The sequence below is a fragment of the Zalophus californianus genome, chromosome 14, assembly GCF_009762305.2.
Source record: "Zalophus californianus isolate mZalCal1 chromosome 14, mZalCal1.pri.v2, whole genome shotgun sequence".
Taxonomy (NCBI): Eukaryota; Metazoa; Chordata; class Mammalia; order Carnivora; family Otariidae; genus Zalophus; species Zalophus californianus.
Genome location: NC_045608.1, coordinates 83972991 through 83982441, shown reverse-complemented (window position 1 = coordinate 83982441; position 9451 = coordinate 83972991).

The following is a 9451-nucleotide window of genomic DNA, read 5'->3' as shown; positions in this document are numbered from 1 at the left end:
AGAAAGTTCTAGAACCCTCTTGAGCATATTTGGAGTATTATCAATCTCATGTGAACAAATTTAATCCTCCGTCAAAAAGAATCCTCTTAACCTCTTGCCAAACAACAAAAGTCACAGTTGTGGAACATATGTTTGAAATGCTGAGTTCTTTAGAACTCATGATTTATATCTACAGAGAGAGCAGACATGCACCAGTTTACCTGTATTTGTCTCATGGGCAACATGTAGATCTAAGAAACACATGTGACTCACAGTCAGCGAGTTGAGTAATTACCATATGCAAGAGGACACTGTTGCAAGTCTAGAGTTTAACGTCCATGCATACTTTGTATAAATTTAAGCATTTTATAGAACTTTCGTGTTCCCTGACAAATTCTCCTCTTTGTGAAAGAACCCAGATGGTGTGAATTCTAGGTTAAGTTTTTGTATTTTCATGACTAATGCAGAGTGAACTTCATATAGATTGTAGAGACATGTCTTACAATTCTGAAGCCATAATTCAGAGACTTAATTGCCTATTTCTGTATATTACAATTACACATATAGCATTAATGTAACATTAGCTAAAAGGCCTGCCATATACTCATGAAGTTAAGGGGAAAAGTTCATTTATATTTTAACTTTAGTGCTTTAAACAGATAACTCTGGAATATTACTCAATCTATATTAACTAAGACTGATAATCGATGCTTTCATTTAAACTTAAATACTAATGCATGCAGCAAAATTAAATCCAATGGCTTTGATTTTCTTTTCCTGGAGCTATTCGAAATTATTTGATCCATCTTTCTTAACACTCAAATCTGGTCCATTAAGACTTTGAAAAGGCAGAGAAATGCTGCATTAAAATTAAAAGCTCATATTCTGAAAAGCAGCTAGCTAAACTCTAGGACATTAATGTCTAGATGTAATATTTTGGTTGTATATGAAGGGAAATAAGCTATTATTGCTTTTGACCTTTAGAAGTTATGTTTTATGTATAGTTAAAATAAATAAACTCTGTTTGCTGATCAATAAACAAGGCTGTTTTTTTGGAGTCAGTAGAAATAACTGTGTATACATGAGAAAAAAAAAAGAACTGTGTATACATGAAATTCTAGAAAGTTCTAAACTTTGTACCCTACAGCTATTCAGCCCTATTCATTATTACTCTACTTTATTCAATTTTACACAATTATTTACGCACATCTAGCCATCTAATCAATTTCAGCCCTGTTTTTTAGCTACAAGTTTTCTTGACTAGTAGAAAAAAAATGTTGCTGTAGGTACTAGCGAATTATATTCTTTGTTAAAGTAAAATTATTTGATGCAGGTATTTCTCTGACTCTTCTCAGGGTTTTCTGTCTTCTATTTTAATGATCATCTTTACACACTTTAACAAATCATGTCTACGGTCCTTCCAGAGGTGTCATTTTCAGTCTAGATTTTGAGGATATGGTGATACTTGACTACATTTTCTTATAATGAGCATCCAGAAATAGATTCCTACTCCAGTTCTGTAGACCTTGCCAACCAATTAAAATGAAAGGACAGAAGCCTTGTTAGAATTAGTGAACCTATACTTTGGCTAAGCCATTCTTACATACCCTTTATGAAATTATCCTTATTCTTATTCTGCCCTTCTCATGCTTTAAGGTGGGCTATGTCAATGTACAATGCAGAAAGTTCAGTGAGTTTAATTAGTAATCATAAGTATGTCTTCTAATAATATTAAACACCATCAAAAATTCATTCACAAATTTAATAAACAAATACACTCTACCATGCCATTCTGTCTGAAAAGTTTTCTTTCCTGAGCAATTCTACATTTATTATTACAGTTTTAGGGGAAAATGCTGGAAAGATAATGTTTCATATATAAACATAATTTATTTTGTATTTTTAGAATTTTTATTAGTTTTGGCATTTCTCTGAAGATTTGCAGAGATCTTTTAGAAATTTAATATTATGTAACTATTAAGCAAGGATTATAAATAATGTGTTATTTTCAAAATGAGAAGTATCAAGGTATCTTAGTAATTGATAGTTATTTTGAAATCAGAGGTAAAAATGGTAGGACAATTCATCCCCAAAATAAAACTATAATCATCAGGATGATTTTCCACAAACTAAATGAAAATAATATAAAAGAATGGACTCTGGAGCCATATCACTAAAATTTGAGTCCTGGATTTGTGACCTTAAGCATTTAACCTCTATGATCTGTTTCTTCATGTCAAAAATGGAATAACAATCATCATACCTATTTTATAGTGTTGTTGTGAGCTCTAAACAAGTTAAAAAGAGCCCTGAGAACTATCTCATGCATGCGTATGATCTCTTGTTACTATTATCCAAACTCAGTAATAAATTTAGGCTGAATTTCACATGTAAGCTATTCCAGAGGCAGTTTTCATTGCTCTTGTCAGAAGTTAATATGGAAATAATGTACCGGTCACTTACAGATTTTATATACAATTCACATATTCTTGCTCCATAGTAACACATATATAAAAGATATTTCAAGTATGTTTTATTTTTTAAGATCTTCTGGCAAGCGTTTTGTAGAATATACCATAGATTGGAAAGAAAATTTTCATGAAACCTACAAATCTCCTCCATGTTGAAAACATCCCTGTTTCTAATCAGATAATTCCAAAGAGTTCCAAGCTTAACTTAATTTCTTCTCACATATATGACTGTGCTATATCGTCTTACATATATGTATTTCATTACTGATTGCACAGGAATACCCAAACTGTCAAATAATCTTACTCTATTTTTATGGATTTCTTTTTCTTCTCTCAGAAGATACTCTTATTCTTTCCTAAACTTCCCTTGCTGCTTACAGATTTTCACCTGATGACCTTCCCTTATGCTTCACTTAAAAAATCAAGGTGATTAGGAGGGACTTAATTCACCTTTTCACCATCAAATATATCCATCTGCAGACACTTGTGCACAGACACTCTGCCTTTTCTGTACTTCCAATTAAAGGTCTTGTTTCAACTTTCCAAAGACAATTATCTTCCAACTCTCTGTATTATTATTTTCTCACTCACGACTAATTCTTCGGGGAAGTGAAATATTGTTCAAAATATTACCTGCCTCTATTAACCCTCTTTAAAAATTCTGGTCCTACTAGAGGATTACGTTATGACTCATGCACTCATGTATTCGGATTTTCCATGTGACTTCCTTTGACTAATGGTACGACGGTGAGACTGACAGATGTTAACTGGTAGTGAGAGCATTAGGAGTATCATATGGTTTTTCCTATTCTTGCTCTCCTCTAATATGAGGAGAGTGATGACCCAGAGCTACACAGAACCTGGACTAAACAACAAGAAGCAAATTATACAAACTGACACGAATGAAGCAAATAAAATAATATATGAGGTTTTAAGTTAATGAAACATTTCAGTCCTGGACAGTTTGGGATCTGGTCTGTATTTTTTCCCTTCTGTTCTAAAATACATGCACCACTTTATTAAGGGATAAAAACTCAAAAGTCGGATCAACCTAACATATTCAGAAGTTATGTCTTGAGATCACTTCAAAAACTGCTTTTCAGATTGAAAACTGATACTCAATCCTGCTAGTTCTTTGTGATACTCACCAGACTGTCTGCTTCTTGATCTTCTGCCACTAAAATCACACTATGAAGATGTGGGTATCTTGTACTGTGTGTAATGTCTTTAGCGTTCAGTATTGAAAGGCAACAATTCTGTATCATCACTTGGAAATTTACCCTAAACTTAGATACAATAAAACAGTTGTCAAACTCTGATGATATCTTCAGGAAATCTGTTAATAAATATATGAATCCTTCCTCCCTCCCTTCCTTCTTTCCTTCTTTCCTTCATGAATTTAATACTTATTAACTTCCTACCAGGTAATATGCCCTGAGACATATGATAGGAACACAAACACATAGAGGAGACAGTCCTTGACGTCAAGGAGCTTTTAGTTACAAAAAGTTAAGCAGAGCTGAAAATAAATTGATATGATAAAGTGTTACAGGTATCATTATAGATTCATACACAGATAAGGCATTAAGAAGTGTATAATCAATTCTATTAAGAATAAACAAGACATATTGATAAAGTGTTGCTTTTAGAACTGATTAACCATAAAGGTTGAGAGTGGTCCAAGTGCCAAGGAACAGTGATCATGTAAACAAAGACAAGGAAGTGGGAAGCATCCTAGAATGTTCTGGGAGTCAGGAGCATTTCAAACTATAGGGAACAAATTGAGGGTGGGGAGATGGGGTAACTGGGTGATGGGCATTAAGGAGGGCACGTAATGTAATGAGCACTGGGTGTTATATGTAACTGATGAACAGCTGAACTCTACATCTGAAACTAATGATACCCTATATGTTAATTAATTGAATTTAAATAAAATAATAAAAAATGGCTAGTTTCATGTGTGCAGAAGAAGTAATGAGTAGGGAAACTTTGATTAAAACTAGCGGCATAGACTTCTTTCCTTTGTAATTGATTAAAAGTGCACACTAAGCATGCCATTTTAATTGTTTATATCTATAAGAAGTTTATTAATTATACCACGAATCCATATAAAACATGTCACTGCCTTTAGGAGGAGCTTTCATGGATATATCACAGTGCCTAGAAGACACTTGTCTTTATGATGTTGATATTATAAACTTAAGTCTTTAACATGAGAGTAAAAGTTTTAATCGCGTCCCAAAATTGATTTAAATTATTGTACTAGAAAAGCAAAAGATACAAGGCACTTTTGAGATTCCAGGAATGAGAGTATGGCATAGGAATAAAGTTAGTGCAAAACAGTAGGATATGCTAGGATGGCCACTTGTCACCAAGTTAGAAAGTAACTCCATCCACCCTTGAATAACTTTTTAATGGACTATTAGGCATATTAATTAGGGTGAAGAATAAAATAGACTTAGATCATTACTGTGAAAATAAACCAAAATGAGCTTTTAAAGTTATGCAAAATATTAAGATAGAATACATTTTGCCCAGAGAAAGATTTGTTTTTTGACAATGTAAATGAACGGTATAATTGCAAATTAAGTTTATTATCATTTTTATGTCAGCATTTTTTTCTGAACTTCTCACTGGGAATATTGATGAATAAAGAATTACAAATGGGCGTGCTTCACTTCAGAAATACATCAAATGTTAATGCACTATAGAAAGCTATTCCATAAAGTAATGTGAGCATCTGTTTTTGAGAACTTTTTTCAACTAATATTTAAGTTACTTATTTCCTTATCTTTTGATCTTATTCCTGTCTATAATAACATATTCTTAGTTGATCTTTTGCCATATATTGCTTTTTATTTCATTTCTTGGTTAAAATTCATATATTTGTTTATTTCTGGTCACTTGGTTTATACCAACCCATTCTTGCCTGGTTCACTCAGGGGTTGTTCCGATGGATGTTCTCGAGGCTCAGACAGACCCCCCAGTGTCTCTAGTCTTTATTTTTCCTTACCACATCAACTGCATGCTGTGTGAACTTCTATTTTTTTTATTGAACTGGGTGATCACGCTCAATTGCCTCATGCTAGGAACACCTTAACCCTGTATCAGTCCATCCAGTTTGCTTTTCCATAGCAACTCAAGGACTGATGAAGCTTACTGCAAAGGAAAAATGCTACTTCTCAGATTTGGTCCCTTTATCAATTTCTTAATTCACATTTAACTGAGTCCTCATTAGTGCTTAGAAATTCTTTCCTTTCCTTTCCTAATTGCTGATTTCCCATCCTCTCTCTCTCTCTCTCTCTCTTTTAAATCATTGCCACTGCTACTCATCCATAATTTTGAATAGGTGAACTCAATTTCTACTTCACCAACCAAAAATAGAAAAAAAATCAGGAAGAATTTCCCTCAAAGTTATGCCAATGACACTAAAAGTGATCTTAATGGATGCCTTTGCTATCAGATGCTAATGGACAAGAATTCCTTCAAGAATATGGTGAGCACTATGTATTGTGTAAGACTGATAAATCACAGTCCTGTACCCTGAAACAAATAATACATTATATGTTAATAATAAAAAAGAATTAAAAAAATGAAAACTAAAACATGGGAAAGAAAAAAAAAACAGTAAAGGTAGTTCTCCTAGTACCTTGTTTTAGATCCACCCTCTCTTCCCAATCCACGATAATTTGCTTTATGGAAATAAAACACCTTTAAAAAATCAGCTTTTCTTTTTATTGAAGTCTTCTTATTTATATTAAACACAGTTAAAATATTATATTTTATAAACACAGACAAATGCACATGAAACTCCTTTCTCCTGATCTCATTGTTCTCCCTACTATTGTCCAATTTACCTCTCCCCTATAGATTAAGTCTTCCTGAAGGGGTGACTTCACTGCAGCTTCAATCATTCACTTCCTAAGTATTTCCTTAACTCACTGTCACCTTTGGCCTCAGCAGTCCCTTGTCACTAATGTAATTAATGATATTAGTCACCAATGACATAGATCTTACACACTCCACAAAAATTAATTTAAAATAAATCACAGATTATGTGTAAAATTCAACACTCTAAAACTCCTAGAGGAGAGGATTGGATAAATTCTCCATGACCTTGGGTTCAGTGACGACTTTTTTGATACAACAAAGGCATGATCCATGAAAAATAATTAGTAAATTGGACTTCATTAAAATAAAAAATTTCTGCTCTGCAAAGGAACCAAAAGAATGAGAAGATAGCCACAGAATGGGAAAAAGAATCTGCAAAAGACATTGGCTGTTAAAGGACAGCTATCCAAAATATACAAAGAACTCTCAAAACTCAACAATAAGAAAATGAAAAAAACAGATTAAAAAATGGGCATACGTTCTGAAGAACCTCACCGAAGAATATATAAAGATGAAAAAAAAAAGCATATGAAAAAATGCTCAACAGCAAATGTCGTTAGGGATTTTATAAATTAAATCAACAATGAGAAACAACTATGCACTTGTTAGAATGGCCAAAATTCAAACCATTGGAGCAGCAAATGCCAGCTGGGATGTTGAGTGACAAGAATGCTCCTTCATCACTGATGGAAATATGAAATAGTACAACCACTTTGGAAGGCAGCTTACCAGTTTCTTACAAATCTAAACATATACCTAACCATATTATCCAAATTAAATGTTGACAATGTTTCCATACAAAAACCTGCAGGTGGATGCTTATAATGCCTTTATTCATAACTGCCAACAATTGGAAGCAGCCAAGATGTTCTCCCATAGGTAACTGGATAAACTGCGGTACATCCAGACAATGGAATATTATTCCGTGCTAAAAATATATACAGGAGCTATCAAGCCATGATAAGACATGGAGGAACCTTAAATGCATATTAATAAGTGTAAGAAGCCAATCTAGAAAGATACATACCGTATGATTCCAACTATATGATATTCCAGGAAAGGCAAACTATAGAGACAGCAAAAAGATCAGTGGCTGCCAGAGGTTAGGGGGAAAGGAGGGATGAATAGGTGGGTTACAAAGAATATTTACGTCAGTGAAATCATTCTGTGTGAAATCATAATGAGGGATACATGTCATTTATATTTACATTCTATGTTTTTCAAAACCTACAGAATGTACAATACCAAGAATGAACTATAATGTAAGCTGCGGACTTGGGATGATGATGGGTCAATATAGGTTCATCAATTGTAGCAAATTTATCATTTGGGTACTGTAACTTGATAGGCCAGGAGGCCATGCATGTATGGGGGCAGTGGTATATGGGAACTCTCTATTCTTTCCACCCAATTGTGCTGTGAACCTAAAACCACTTTTAAAAAACAAAGTCTATTAAATAAATATATTATCCCAATTAAAAAAAAACTAGGGGTAAATTTAACAACACTTGTACAAGACTTCTACACTGAGTACTACAAAATTGTACTGAGAGAAATCAAACATTATCTAAATTCATGGAAAGTTATACAATGTTAATGGTCCAGAAAACTCAACACTGTTAAAACACAGATTTCCTGAAAATTGAGCTACAAGTTGAACTAAGCCCATTTGAATTCATGGCAGGCATTTTATTTATAAATGCACGGATTATATAATTTATATGTTATACAAAATAAACCAGACTAACCAAAATAATTTTGAAAAAGTAGAACAAAGAGAAATTACATTAACAAATTTCTGTATTTACCTTAATTCTACAGTAATTATGAGAATTTGGTCTTGTTGAGATAAAGGACATGCAAATTTTCTAAAAAATATCATGTGAGAGTGGCAAACATTTTTGTATAGTACGAGAGTAACTATTTTTGTTTTTTGCAGCCACAAAGAATTTCCTTTGCATATTACTTTGTTATTTTTGTTGGTTGTTTTAATACCACCTTTAAAAGTTTAAAAAAAAAAGATTGTTAACCTGTGGGTCATAAAAAACAGGTTGCAGACCAGATTTGATCATGTGTTTCTACACCTAATATAACGAGTCCAGAAATAGGCTCAAGCATGTATGACCATTTGATTTGAGAAAGGTGTTAATGTAATTCATTAAGGAAAATATTTTTTCTACAAATACTTCTTTATTCTCTAATGTAGAGTAAACTTACTTCCACATTAAACTCTGGACTACCTCTAACAGTATCAGTGTTTTTGATTTTTATTTGTTTCTTCAATGGACTATCTATTTTATTTCATTTAGAGCTCACTACATGTTTTTTAAAATCACCTAGGTGCATTTATGGTTATAATAAGATAGTATTTTTCCTAGTTGCATGGAATTTATTTATTTTACAAATGTAAAGAATAAATAAAATAACATTTTTACTGATACTTTAAAATTCTATAATGTTTTGAAATTTGAGGAAAAAGTTATATGATAGCACACATTTGTTATGATTATTATAATCCTATTGAATTTCTATCTGCCATAAACTAATTATAGATTTGAGTAGCATACATTGTTATTACCTATAGATCTTGTAGTTAAAGCTCCTGAACATGTTATACAATATAAAACATTATATCTGTCCATTCAAAGGTGTGCTGCATATTTGAGGAGTAATAATAATACATTAATTAAGAAATAATATACTCATTAAGAAAAATAAAGGAAACAATTACAAATTTATAATTAAACTTGTTTTAAATCACAAATATCTCATCTTTCCATGACTTCAAAAAGGCAGACATAATTTCTTTAAAAGCCCATGTAAAATTGTGATGGGACTATTTTGCATGGGACCCATTTTGGAGTTGGGAAATTCACTAACTTTTGCAATATTGTGATTTATTTTATATATAGTTATTCTAAGATAACATTCTATCTCATGATTATTATAAATTTCCTTTATTCTTACATGCATCAAAGAAGATTTGTAAAAGACATATCACTTAGAGTATTTTTTTTAAAGATTTTATTTATTTATTTTGAGAAAGAGAATTAGAGAGAGCACACACGTGCAATCAGGGAGAGGGGCAGAGGCAGAGGGAGAGAGAGAAT